Source organism: Protopterus annectens, chromosome 3.part1 (genome assembly GCF_019279795.1).
Source record: "Protopterus annectens isolate FY-2018-M chromosome 3.part1, PAN1.0, whole genome shotgun sequence".
NCBI classification, from domain to species: domain Eukaryota; kingdom Metazoa; phylum Chordata; order Ceratodontiformes; family Protopteridae; genus Protopterus; species Protopterus annectens.
The window spans coordinates 481,063,195-481,077,731 of NC_056732.1; the positions used below are offsets into that span (position 1 = coordinate 481,063,195).

General features: G+C 44.8%; 1 protein-coding gene across 1 annotated transcript in view; it reads left to right on the forward strand.

The window, feature by feature from the left end:
* Nucleotides 1–14,537, forward strand: part of ENPP2 (ectonucleotide pyrophosphatase/phosphodiesterase 2) — a gene marked incomplete in the record, with an annotated part of 2,364,887 nt that overhangs the window by 194,605 nt on the left and 2,155,745 nt on the right.

Genomic DNA, 14,537 nt, shown 5'->3' on the forward strand with positions numbered 1-14,537 from the left:
GGTCAGATCGGACCAACGAGGAGTTGACTTCAGGTGTGGTAATGACTAGGTCTAGGATATTGTTGCCCCTGTTGGGGTTTGGATAAGTTGATTTAGGGCATTGGAGTTTATGAATTCCAGAAAGCGTTGAGCTAAGGAGTTGGTACACGAGTAGTTTTCCCAGTTAATGGTGGGAGAGTTGAATTCGCCCATTATTAGGGTGTTTGGTTGAACCCTAATATTTTCCAGTACATCAAGAAAAGAAGAGTGGGCATCCTGGGGCATGGTGGGGGATCTGTAGCAAGCTACAATTTGGATTGCACTTTTGCCCAGAATTAGTTGCACTTGGATAACCTCGAATGCATTATGCTGAGCAACTAGCCTGATGGTGTGGATATCCTTAATGAATATGGACACACCTCTGCCTTTCGTGTTTCGGTCCAGGTTACATGGCCGAAAAGTGTGGTATGAGTTATAGCCTGGTAGTGCAGGGGTGCTCTCTGGAGCCTTGAACCAGGCCTCAGTCACTGCCCAGATATCATTGTTCTCCATTTTAAGGAGTGCCTCGAGTGAGTGCATTTTGAGATTTAGACTTATAGCATTACCCTCAGTTTTTGCTTGCCTGTTCTTGTTATGGTGGCAGCAAGAGCCTTAGCCAGTATCTGGAATCCCAGGGGCGACAGGTGCAGGCCACCTTTGGCAAAGCATCGTGGTCTGTCGACCATGTCATCCCAAGCCGACAGATACTGGATCCCCGTAGAATGACACCAGAAGCTTAGCCAATTGTTGAAGTCAATCAATTTGTCCTTGTACTGCGGTATTATTCTGGGTGATGGCAGAATGCTTCTCAGGGCTAGGGTCATACCTGCCTGGGCTACAAGATCGGAGAACTCTTCCATGTCTCTCTTCATGTAGTCCAGGGAGGTATGTCTCAGGTCATTTACACCAACATGGACAATGACAGAGTCATATTTGTACTTGTTGTGGAGTGACCTGAGTGCGTGGGTTATGTGGCAGATCCTGGCACAGACAGGCAGCTGACAGTAACCCTTCTCCTTGTTTTAGCCTGGTGAGTGGGACATCAGTGTGCCTGACTTGAGTCACCTATGATTAGCATGTTGGGTACGTTGTTTTGCCTTATTGGCTGTGGTTAAGTGGCACACTGAGTCTGTGGGTTGTGTCTCATTTGGGTTGTGTTGGGGGATAGAGATTGCTTGCGTTTCTGCTTTGGAGGTCTCTGTTGCTTAGACAGATTATTATTGAGAGCCTCTGTGAATGTTTTTGTGTTACTATGTATGGATTTTGGTGGTGTAGATTTAATAAGACTATGTGATGTGTGTGGTGTGGTGCAAATGTTTACCTTCTCCTCATGACTGTCAAATTCAGTCTTGGTTGGAGAGAGCTTTACCTCCAGTTTGGCTAGATAAGTGCATCTCACAAGTTGTAGTGTTAGGTGGTAGGAGGAGAGGGTGGCCTGTGTACATGAGGCAATTTCTACATTGCCTCAAGATGCCCAAATTCATCAGATAGACAGGAAAGAACACTGGGAGCTGACCCTTGGACATGCCTGAATAAAAAAAAAAAAACTATTTTCCTCTAGATAAGTGAGGAAAGTGAGTACAAGAGCTGTTTTTGTCTAAGCAAGTGAGAAAAGTAAGTACAAAAACTGTTTTCCTCTAGGTAATGAGGAAGGTTGAGTGCTATAGTAATTAGTAGCTTATTTAGTGCTTACAAGTTCTGAACAAGTGCTGAGCACGAATAAGCAACGTTAAGTGCTAAAACTAAGAAGCTGTATCTGCATTAGACGAGTTACAGGACAGAAACAAGTGCAAATGCAGGCTTTCAAATCAGAAAGTTGAGAGAGATGGAAGAGATTGCCCAAACGGCCAATAACTACAATTTCTGGGCCAGAACCACTCCTTATGTGGTAGACAGGTTACTTAGTGCTTACCACTCCCACTGATAAGCTAGAAGGCTTCCCTCCAACACAGAAATGCTTGGGGGGCTCAGAAGCTTACATACAGTCCTGGATATAGCAAATCTGTATCTGGAACACTAGTTACAAGGAAGGTAGGAAACAGACTTAATTTTTTTTTACAGAAAAGTAGCAAAAACCCTAGTACAAAACAATTCACATGCAGTGCAAGCTAGCACACTTGAGTATGTAGCAATATTAGACCAAACACAGTTTAAAAAATGCAATTAAATTAAAACTGAGTAAAAGCAAGTGCAGAAAGTGTTTATTAGGTAGAATGTGGTAAAGAGATGGGACTGGCGGAGTGTCCCAGATCAAATCTACAGTCGGGCAGGCAACTGCAAAAGCCACCAAATTTAAACTATAAACCAAATATAGGGAGGGTGGGACAAAACAGTTTCAACAGAGATCTAAGCAACAACTAACAGTACAAACTCTAAAACGAAAAAATATACTCAGCTCTGTATATTTGCAGATAGATTGGAAAGCAGTCTCTCAGAACAATGATTCCAGCAATTAAATGCAGGCTGTTACTAACGGGTCTAATTTTATGCACGTGAACCTCGAGTTAGATAACACACAAGCTGTAAAAAAAAAAAAAAAAGTTATACCAACTGAAGACACAGCAGAAAATAGGCGGGGGAGACAGTTTCAAGAGAGATCTAAGCAAAAACTAACAGTACAAACTCTAAAACTAAAAAAATATACTCCTCTCTTTATATTATTTATTTATTTATTTTTTTACTTAAGATGAGATCTGATATTGTTAATCCTCGTTCATTCCTTACGCATGGGTATCTGTTCTGACCTCAGAACCGAGCTGGCAATTTTCCAAGCTTGCGTCAGCGTCAAACTCTCGAGCTAAACATTTACCCACAACCCCCCTCTCCCTGTTACCCCAGATTTCATTTGCCACGTTGCCATTCGGTCATGTCAAGCTGCTTCTCTTGAGCTAAGTACACTTATTTGTTGTTTAATAGTTATTTTCAAATTACTTTTCCATCAGAAAAGTTTCTATTTCATTGTCTCTTACCCTATCACATCTAGCGTACATATTTTCTTCAGGTTTTTCTGCTCTTTTCTCTACCTTTTTACCACAAGGTATTCTGTCATTACCATCGTTGGTAATCCTTCCCTTTTGTCTCATACCTTTGGGTATTCTTTTTTACCATTACTGGTATCCTTTTCTATTATTTTATTTGCTGTCATGGCAGATAAGAAAGGTAGTCCAGGGTTTAAATGGTGTGCTGATTGTGGACACAAACTTCCTACTTCTGATGCACACTCTTTGTGCGTTTATTGTTTGGGGGTGTCCCACTTGTCTGTGGACCCGCCCTGTACTATCTGGGAAAATTTCTCAAATAGAACTTTGTTGGAAAGGAAAAACAAGCTGTTGCTGAAGGGACATCTTAAATATCCCTTTTCAGTCTATTTCTGGGTCGGAGGCCTCAACCCCTCCTAGAGCCCATAAGAAAATCTTGGATGTTCCTACCAAGGCTAAATCTTTGCCTTCGTCCCCGGCTGGGGACTCCCTCAAACCAAAACCCAAAAAGGCTAAAGTTTTGGCTGCGGAGCTCACTCAGTCAGCCCCAGTGCTTTTGGCACCGAGGCCTTCGGCTCCATTAGTGATCTCGGCTCCGTCTTCTCCTGCAACCTTCACTATATCAGCACAGAGGGACTCCTCGGTTCAGACTATTACCACTGTATCGGCACCGACCTTTCAATTGGCGCAGACCTTGACCATGTCGGTTCCGACATTGTCCTTGGAACTGACGCCTTTATTGTTGACTCCAGTTTTGTCGGTTCCAGCTTTGGTACCAACAACCACTTCGGCACCAATCCCTGTGTTGGTGCAGACCATGACCTCTGGACTAATGACTTCTTTGCTGCAGACACCCGTAGTCCAGTCTCTCTCTGCATCGTTGTCCTCTGTGCGGACTGGTGAGATGGGCACTGAGTTTGCCTCTTCTGTGGACAGGCCTGTTTCTCCCTCAGTCTCTGTGAGGTCCACTAGAAGCCTTTCCGAACACGATGTGTTGCGTCTTGTGGATCAGGTGCTTTTGGCCAGAGGTATCCCACCCCTCAGGAACTATCCTTCCTTGGGAAGTGATCACCCGTCTCCAAAGACCCCTTCTTATTCTCCTCCTTCATTGCTTTTGAAGTCCATGGATATAGCACAGTCTCCCCCTTCTGCGGTTCCCTTTATGGATCTTACTAAGGAACCGCAGTTGCCTTCATGGCAGGAAAGTTTTGCTGTGACCCAGGATGTCAGTTGTGACACGCATAGTTTATTGCTCCACAGCCATCCAGGGACTCTGGAATTGCAGGCTGAGCCACTTAGGGGAGGGGTGACCCCTGTCCTAGACATTCAGTCCTCTTCAGGTGGACAAGCCTTCCAACTGATGGAGAAGGCTTTCGCTGCTGCTGGTGATACTGGACTATCTATACTTCTGCCCACCTCTGGTACACTGGTTTCACAAGTCGCACCTAGCAGACACTGGGTGCAAGGGCTTCAGGATATATTCCCACAGGAATCCCCTTTTCCGCTGTCTTCTCCAGCTTCTCCTGCTGAGGAGGTCGACCGGAAAAGTTCATGTAAGAGGAAGCACATGGACTCCACAGGGGAGTCCCTCACTTAAGACACAGATTTTGATGAGGAGGAAGGATCCCCGGTCATCCTCTGAGGTATCCTTTGGTGATATCCTCAAAATCCTGAAACAGAGAGGTGACTGGCAGTCTTCCAATCTGACCTCTGAGGAATCTGTGGGTCCTGCAGGCCTTTCGCAACTGGCCCCCTACTTTCTGGGTTACTCCGCCTGCCGTCGAGCTTGTCCAGCTTATTGTGCAGCGTGCTTGGAAGGCTCCTGATACCTTCGAAGCAATTCCCCGGAGGCCAGATAAGATTTTGTCCCCTCCTGCTTCGGATCCCCATTGCTCCAAAGGTCTTCCTGTGGATGCTTTGGTGGTGGCGGCCGCAAAAATAAGGATCTGGCAGAAGAAGAAAGCCAGACTGTCCATCCACCTAACAGAGTCCCAGGCCCTGGACAGGATAGGGAAGCGCACCTTTGCATCGGCGGCCTTTACTATCAGGTCCCTGAATTATATAGCACACTTTACCAGGCTTCAAAGGGATCTGATTTCTGAGCTCTCAAACTTTCGCTGGTGCCGTGTCTGAGGTCCATGACAAAGTGGCCTCTCAGTTGGCCACCATTGAATCAATATCTAACTCCTGTATGTGACTGGATATCTCATGCATTAGAAGTAGCAGCTAGAGTAGCGGATTCAACTGCGGTCTTGAGACGACACGTCTAGATGCGCTTGTGCAATTTCGCGGAACCCTTTAAGGCTTCCTTTCTTAATAGTCCCATTGAGAGCTCCTCGTTGTTTGGGCCCAAAGTTAAAAGCAAACTGGCCAGATGTGAACAGGATGGTAAGGCCCTTTCTACCGTAGGTGTCCATTATTCTTCCCTTCAACGTGCTTTCTCCTGAAACCAAAAGAGTGGGAAGATATATGGTTCAAGAAATCTCAGGGTCCTTTCCGTGACACACAGGCCAAGTTTCTCCCCTAGAGGCAGAAGGTGAAAATCACAGGGAAAATGCTCCTTTTGGGGTGGAGGGGGTTCACGTAACCAGGGTTCCAGTGATTCTTTCCCTGGTCAATCCTACCAGCGCTCCTGAAGAGCAGGCCAACTCCTTTCCTCTGGAGGTGGTTGGGGGACGTTTCTCCTTGTACCCTTTTGCCTGGCTAACCATCACCACCGATTCTTGGGAACAAAGGATTATAACCAGAGGTTATCATATCCCCTTCGATCCTTGTCCTGCCCCTTCAAAAAACCTTCCCGATGTTCCACCCAGTCAAAGGGAAGAAGCAGCACTAGAGATAGGAAAGCTGCTAAGAAAGAGAGTCATCCAAATAATCTCTCCAGCCCAGGTAGGATCCGGAATTCTACTAGACTATTTTTGGTGCCAAAGAAAACCGGGGACTGGAGACCAATTTTGGATCTCGGTGTATTGAACAAGTTTGTGAGAGTACAAAAATTCCAGATGATCACAATACAGTCTATCCTCCCGCTTTTGAAAAAAGACTGTTGTATGTGCTCGATAGATCTTCAAGATGCGTACTACCACATAAAAGTGGACAGGCCATCAAGAAGATTTCTGCGCTTCCGTGCGAGAGCCAGTCATTACCAGTTCAGAGTACTGCCCTTCGGACTCTCTAAAGCCCCCAGAGTGTTCACAACGTGCATGGCAGTTGTCACAGCTCACTTGTGACTTCAAGGATTCCAGGTGTTTCCATACCTAAACGACTGGCTCATTTCCGGCCCCACGAGACATCTACTGGAAGAAGCCCTGGCATACTCTCTCCTCGCTGCTCAAAGGCTAGGCATAAGCATAAACTGTCAAAAATCCAATCTCACCCCATCTCAGTCAACAGAATTCATAGGAGTTATGCTGGACACAAAGAACTGCAGAGCTGCTATTCCAGAGCACTGAATTATAAGGATAAAGCAACAACTGATTCCAATCCTTTTAAGAGAGAAACTCACAGCTCACTTGATTCTACAGCTGTTGGGTTGCATGGCAGCCTCCATCACTATTGTTCCCCTGGCCAGGTTTCACATGAGGCTTCTACAATGGCTACTCCTCACACAATGGTATCCTTTTCAGCATCCTCTTTCAGCCATGATTCGAGTAACCCACAGATGCAAACAGGATTTAAATTGGATGACACAATCTGTCACAATGGTCTCCCCCTTCTCCCCCCAGCAACCCAAGGCCACAGTGACCACGGACGCCACCCTGATGGGGTGGGGTGGGGGGCTATGTCAGGGACAGACAGTCCAAGGCACTTGGTCTGAACTAGAGGCCCATCTGCATATAAATGTTTTGGAGCTGAGGGCGGTCCTTCTGGTGTTGCAAGCATTCCATCCCCTGCTGCCGTCTGGGACAATTGTGATTCAATCAGACAACATAGCGATGGTCTGGTACATCAACAAGCAAGGTGGAACCAAATCTTACCCCCTTTGTCGAGAGGCCATGAGGATATGGCAATGGGCGATGGCTACCAACCGTTTTCTTCTAGCAACACACATTCCTGGGAGTTCCAATGTGATAGCAGACAGACTCACCAGGTGCATTCTTCAACCTCACGAGTGGTCCCTGAATCCCTTGATAGTGGCGGAGATCTTCCACCGCTGGGGCCATCCTTGCTGTGACCTCTTTGCATCCCCGACCAACTACAAATGCAGCAACTAATTTTCCCTGATTTCCCCTCCGGGGCAGTCACCCAGGAACGCTCTAGTCCATGATTGGCCCTAGAGTCTTCTTTACGCATTTCCACCCTTTCCCCTCATTCTCCAGTTTCTGAAGAAAGCCCGTTGGTTGGGGAGCAAGGTAATCCTCATAGCACCATATTGGCCTCAACAGATTTGGTTCCCCTTCCTTTGGCCTTGCCTACTAGATCGACCATGGATTCTCCATCCAACTTGGGAGTTGATCTCACATCCACAGAACCTGATTCATCCCAACTTGAACAGTCTGAAGCTCACAGTTTGGCTACTCCAATTCCCTTAATTGCCAGGCAGAATGATCTTTCTTTACCAGTACGTGATATTCTAATTGCATCTCATAAGTCTTCTACTAGAATTACTTATCTGAGCAAGTGGGAAAGATTTACCTGTTGGCTGAAAGATAAACAAGTAGAACCCTTTTCAGCACCAGTGTCGATAATACTAGACTATCTGGCTGACCTTTTTTAATCGGGTCTATTGGCCTCTACCATTAGAGTTCATTTGGTTGCAATTTCTAATTTTCATGAAGGTGTCCAAGACTCCTCCCTTATGTCCTACAAATTGTGTAAGACCTTCATAAAAGGTGTGAATCACCTTTTAGAGAACCTATTCAACCATGGGATTTATCATTAGTTCTACATGGTCTGACAATGGCACCTTTCGAACCAGCCTCTTCTTGCAACCTCAAGTATTTGTCATGGAAAACCCTGTTTTTTGTCACCATTACTTCTGCCAGACGTATTTCTGAGCTTCAAGCTTTATGTATCAAGAGTCCATACTTGATTTTTCATAGAGATAGTGTCTCTGAGAACTAATCCATCATTTCTGCCTAAAGTGATATCTGAAATGTCCATTAATCAAGCCATTAAATTGACAGTTTTCTTTCCCAGTCATTCAAACAGAGGAGAGTATTGCCTATATACTCTAGATATCCACAGGCAAATCCATTTTTACTTAAACAGGACTAGGCCCTTTCGTAAATCTGACCAGTTATTTTTGGCCTTTTCTGGACCTAGATTAGGATCTGATGTTGCTAAGGTCACAATAGCTAGATGGTTGAAGGACTCGTTGCCTACTACCATGAAAGCTCATTCAACAAGGTCGGTGGCAACTTCTGCTGCCTTCCATGCCAGAACTTCCTTGCATGACATCTGTGCATTTGCAACTTGGGCTACGCCTCATACCTTCATCAATCATTACAAATTGGACTTGGCCTCCAGGGGAAGAGCGTCTTTCGGTTCTATGGTGCTCAGGAATGTCCTTCCATGAGAGCCTCCCAGGAATAGAGGTAGCTGGGGACTCTGTCCCATGTGTAAGGAATGAACGAGGATTAACAATGTCCGATAAAGAAGTTATGTCTTACCATAAAGTTCCATCTGTATTGTTGATCCTCGTTCAGTCATTATGACCCTCCCTCCTTCCCCCTCCTGTGGTTTCTAGTGGATCTCACCATCCGGTTCTCTTAGGGTATGTGACCAGAGGTAGCCTCTACCTTCTTTGACTTGCAAATTCAATCTGAGGTAACAGGCGGGGGGATTGTGGGTAAGAGTTTAGCTTGAGAGTTTGAAGCTGATGCAAGCTTGGAAAATGGCCGGCTCTGTTCAGAGGTCGGATCCGATACCCATGCATAATGACTGAATGAGGATCAACAATACAGATGGAACATTATGGTAAGACATAACTTCTTTAAGTTCGCTACTTCTACTACTGTTGCCTGATCTAATTAATATACAGTGATTAAAGATATATGGATTGAAAATCTTCCACACAGAGAAATTTTTTACACTGTTTTGTACATAATTTCAGATTTACCTGTGTTTTATATGCCAGCATGACTAGCTATGATATTGTAAATAAGTTCTTACATTTTGATTTATAATCTGTACAGAATGTTTTAAATGTGTGAACAGTGTTCCTTTACATTTCTAATTATGCATATTTGTGAAGAAGATTCTAAATGCAGACGGTCTCTGAATCCGCTGATCTGCAGATGATGTCATCATAATGTTGACAGTTGCTGTGTGTTACTGCCAGAGGCTGAAAGACGAGAAGGAACTTCAGTAAACTGTTGATTGATTTTTAAAATATGAAATGAAAATTAAAACTGGAACAGTTGTGACAGTTAAGCTAGTTTATAAAAGAGCCTGCTTGAGGACAAGTTGTCAACAGCCAATTGCAGTGGTTTACAGTTGTACTGTGCAGTGGATACCAAAAGGACTCGCCAAAACTGTAAGCCTGTCTATGTTCTGTTGTAATAATTTAGTTTAGATCAGGGACAGTGCTCTTTAGTCAGATAAGAAAATTATAACTAATCCGGTAGTTTTTCTAAATATTGGATTTCATTTGCCTGGTGATTGAGTTTTGTTTATTGGAAATTACTGCTTAATAATGAGCAAAATGATTAAAAAAATGTAAAATATTTTTATTAACTTACATTGTGGCTGGTCAGTCAGATTTTTCTTTAGTGATTTGAGAGTGCTTATACCTGCTTTGATAACTTCATGGGCCACTGTGAACGCCTGGTTGCTTTAGGTCATTCGCTATCATTTGTTTTAATATCTAATTTCCATAATTGGACACCCCTTTAAAAGGGCATGTAGGTTTTCTGACTGGTGGCAGCGTGTTACCGTATTATTCTGGGGAAGGAGCACAGCTGGAAATGTGTCGGGCTTTCCCAAAAGTGTTTGAATGTGTGAGATGTAATTTATTTAAGCATGGGCGTATCAGAGGTCTTAAACTGGGACACATTGCTCTGAAGTGTGTAATAAGGAGTTATATTTGGGGTGGACAGAAGTATACAGTCCAGTCCCCGTTTGTAGAGCTTGTTCTTGTTGTGCTGTTAGGGGAAATTGTGAAATACTACTCCTGTTTAAATGACTATCTCACATTGAAGTCAGTAGTGAGGATTGAAGCTCCTTAGCTACTGATAAAGGATAGTAAGGGACATCATATATTGTTGGCAGTCTGGTGGGGTATTGACTGGACGATACTGTGCCACCCAAAAGTTGAAGTAGCTTGAGATTCAGACTTAGCAGATAGATTTAATGAATAGAATATGGAGGATATGTTCTTACCATAACACTGAATCCTTTTAATCGTATACGTCTGATAGACAACCTACCCTCCATCCCCCTATCCTGTTGTCATTGTGAGACCTGAAGGATAGTTTGGGTCAGTATTACAATAGGCTCTTTTCCTAGCATCAAACTGAATCTGAGGTAATCTTGCACACCAGAGCATGATGAGAAAATGACTCTTAAAAAGATTTGAGACTGGAGCACTAGTTTGCCAAGTCTTATCCCACAATCAGCTCAAGGACCCATAAGTCGTACTGGACAGGCATGACTAAAAGGATCCAGCATTATGGTAAGTGCATAACTTCTAATCGGATGATGTCCTTTTCATGCATTCCTTACCTGATGGGTTTCGGATCTGGCCTTGGATCCAACTAGGCTGTTGGATCCTACTCTTTTGCTTCTCCATTTACCCATAATGCCCCGGTCAACCTGCAGGACCCCGAATGTCATTTACCACCATATCGTTACAAACTCTCATCCTTCACATATAGCTTTAGGTTGTATTTTTGAATTTCATTGAGTGCAGTTTTTTTCCCCACTGTAGTCGTATTTATTCTCGTCATGTCTTCCTCCCTTACCTTAGTTTCACAAGTTTCTATTTTGTTTGTCGTAAATTCAAGTTTTTCTCTCTCTTCTATCTTCATATGTAGGATATCTCCTAATACCATTACTTCTGTTCATCCTTTCTTCATACCCTTTAGAGGGTAACTTCTTTACCTTACCATTGTTGGTAGCTTATTTAAATAAAAAAAAGTTTGGTTCTTTCTTTACAATTTCTGCTTGTAATTGTGGCTGCTAAACCCATGAGGTTTAAAAAATGCACTTCCTGTGGGCTCAAGATTCTTAATTTTGATGTCCACAGGGGAGTGCTTCTATTGTTTTGGTGCTTCACACTTAAATACTGATGGTTATGTTTGTGCAGGATTTAATTCTAGGGCCCTTAGTGACTGTCATAACAAAATGGTACTTAAGGGCTTGCTACCATCTTTCTCTTCGGAGGCAAAGGAATCAAGAAAGTGGTCTCCAGCCCATTCTCTTAAGTCACCTACTAAAGTTCAGAAGAAATTGGATCAGACATCCTCAGATCAGAAGCAAAAACAGTTGGATCCATCACCGTCAGATCTGACACTTAACCATTCTAAGTCTCCATGGACCCAGTCCCCAGGGTTCTCTCTGGAGCCTGTCTCTCCTCTGCTCGATTCTCCCTTCCTGCAGGAGACCCCAAGGAGAGAGTCTCTGCTCTAGTGTACTCCTTACTCCATTAAGGCCTTCAGGAGCCTTTCTGAAGCCAGAGTAGCTAGGATGATGAAGTTCCTTGGACCTCAGCTTCAGGTGAGGATTATCCCAGCTCCATCTCCCATTGGATCTGTGAGCCTCCCTTCTGTTTCCCATTATGCAATTTCTCCTCCTGTGACCCAACCCAAAATTTCAGTGAGTTTGGATCAGAGAAACCCGAAAGTGTCTGGTTTAGATCTGAAGACGGCTAGGTCTTTGACTATGACTGCTTTCCTGACTTGGCACTAATTCCCTTGGATCAGGATGTGTCTTTGTGCCGAAGTATCAGTGCTGGGTCTGGGGGCTGAGTTTGACTTCTTGGTTGTCAGAGCCATCCCTGCCCCTCAGGGCTTCAGCATTGGACAGCTTGGGTCTAACTTCCCTTTTGAGGCAGGGCCGTGGCATGATGACATATGGAGCTTTGGTGTCTGTGTGACTAGCTGGGGCTTCTCCAGGTCCTTTTGTTTTCAAGGTGGCAAAGAGGGTCTTCTCTTATCCAAGAGGTACTGCTGCTCTTTCATCGCTTCTGAGCTCTGGACCTCTAAGACCTATCACACAGGGACAGCCAGCCCTATCAAGTGTCCAGACAGTCCCCCTCATGGGCTTACCCCTCTCTTCGGACAGCCCTGTTGACCATCCCACTGAGGAGGTTCCCCATAAGAGAACGTGCAAGAGGAAACAGACTCCCCTCTGGAGTCTGTCACTAAAGGCACTGGCTTCGATGAAGGGGAGCAGTCCCCAAGGTCTCCACCAGATGACATTTCCTTCAGAGACATCTTAGAAATTCTCAGTCAGAAAGTTGGATGGCCCTCAGATTTCCTTCCCAGGAGTCTGTATTCCTGGAAGCTTTGGGACTGACCCATCTACATCTTGAGTGACTCCCCCAACTGATGAGCTTATAGATCTAGTCTCTCACTGGGTGTAGAAGGAACTGGATACTGTAGAACCCATTCCTCATCATCCTGCTAAGCCCCCCCCCAGGACAGGCCACACTAAAGCGAAGAGGTTCCTGTTGATGCCATGATTGTAGCAGGAGCCACAAAGAAGGAGCTGACAGAGCAGAGCATCTTAGTCCATCCCCTTAACAGAGAGTCCAGGGTGCAAGATGGATTCTGAAAACACACTTATGCTTCAGCTACCTTTCCTTTACTGTCTCTGAAGTACTTTACACACTTTACTAGGCTGCAGTGGAATTTGACTAAAGAGCTTTCCAAAATCCTCTGAGTCCAGGTCGGTGGAGGACTACAAGAAGTATTTTTCACCGATGACCACATTTCTGTCTGTCTCTGTTTCCATGAGGTTAATTTCCCATGCTGCTGAGGGTACTTCATGGGTAGTGGGTTCAGGCATAGCCATTAGGAGACGTGCCTGGATGCATTTGTGTGACTTTGCAGAGACTTTCAGGTCTTCATCTGTTAGTGTTCCTTTTGATGGATCATCCTTGTTTGGCCCCACTATTAAGGAAATGCTTTCCTGGGGTGAACAGGATCGAAAGATCTTGTCTGCTGTAGGGATACATTTTTGTATCCCTCAGCAGTCCTTTTCCTGGAACCAGCGAGGAGGTAGGAAAATGTGGCCCTTTCTGAGATTTACAAGGTGATATTTCCCCCAGAGGCAGAGGGGGAGAGTTCTAATGGAATATGCTGTTCTCACAGCAGGGGAGGCTTGCAGAACCAGGATGTCTAAGACTCCTTTTTGAATAAACCCTTTCAGCACTCTTAAAAGGTTGCCCAATTGCCCTTCTCTGGAGACCGTCAGGGGGCACTTTTCTCTGTACCAGAAGCCTGGGCATCATTCACAAAAGATATATGGGTGCAGAAAATCCTTTCCAGAGGTTATTTCATACCATTCTCACAAATTCCCCCAAACAAAATGAAAAAAGGTCCCTTATGTTCCAGTCAGTGACGAGCTGCAGCTCTAGAAGTTCAAAAGCTGCTGGACAAAAGAGTTATCCAGGAGGTCCCACTAAACCAGAGAGGATTTGGGACCTGCTTAGGATTCTTTTTAGCACCAAAAAAAAAACAGGGGACCTGAGACCAATTCTGCACCTCAGCAAACTGAATCTGTTTGTAAAGAGGTCAAAGTTCCGAATGGCCATGTTTCAATTCATTCTGCTGCTTCTGCAAAAAGACGACTGGATGTCTTCTATCAATCTTCAGGACATCAAGGTGAACAGACACTCCCAAAGATATCTGCTCTTTTGGCTAGGGGCTTGTAACCATCAGTTCAGAGCTCTGCCCTTTGGTCTCACCACAGCCCCCAGGGTGTTTACCAAATATATGACAGCAGTAACAGCTCACTCGAGACTGCTGAGATTCTGAGTGTTTCCTCATCTAGACGACTGGCTCCTCACTGCCCCCAACCAGGCATCTCCTAGAAAAAGCCAGGGACTACTTGCTCCAGTTATATCAATCCTAAAGCATCTCAGTCAACCACTACAAGTCGTTTCTTCAACCTGTTCAGAGCTGTAGTTTATAGGCACCCAGTTCGATACAGTTAGTCAGATAGCCTCCCTTCCACTGCACCAAGTACAAACCTTCAGGTGTCAAGTGGATCAAGTTATCTCATACCCTTCTCCCCCAGCCAGACTTATTCTGCAGACCTTAGGGTCAATGGCAGCAGCTATAACCTTGGTTCCTGTGACCCATTTTACATGCTCATTCTTCAATGGACTCTAGCTGTTCAGTGGTAAATTCTTCACCGCCCCTTGTCTTTACCAATCAAACACACACAAGTATGCAAAGACCACCTACATTAGTGGGTTCACCTGGATGAAGTTTCCCAAGACCACCCTCTTGTTCTTCTGCCCCCAGGAGCCATGGTAACCATGGACTCCTCCCAGCAGGGTTGGAGGCATTTTTTGGGACAGATGGTCCAAGGCCATATGGTCCCTAGAAAAGACCAATTTGCACATCAGTGTCCTAGTGATGAGAGCAGTCG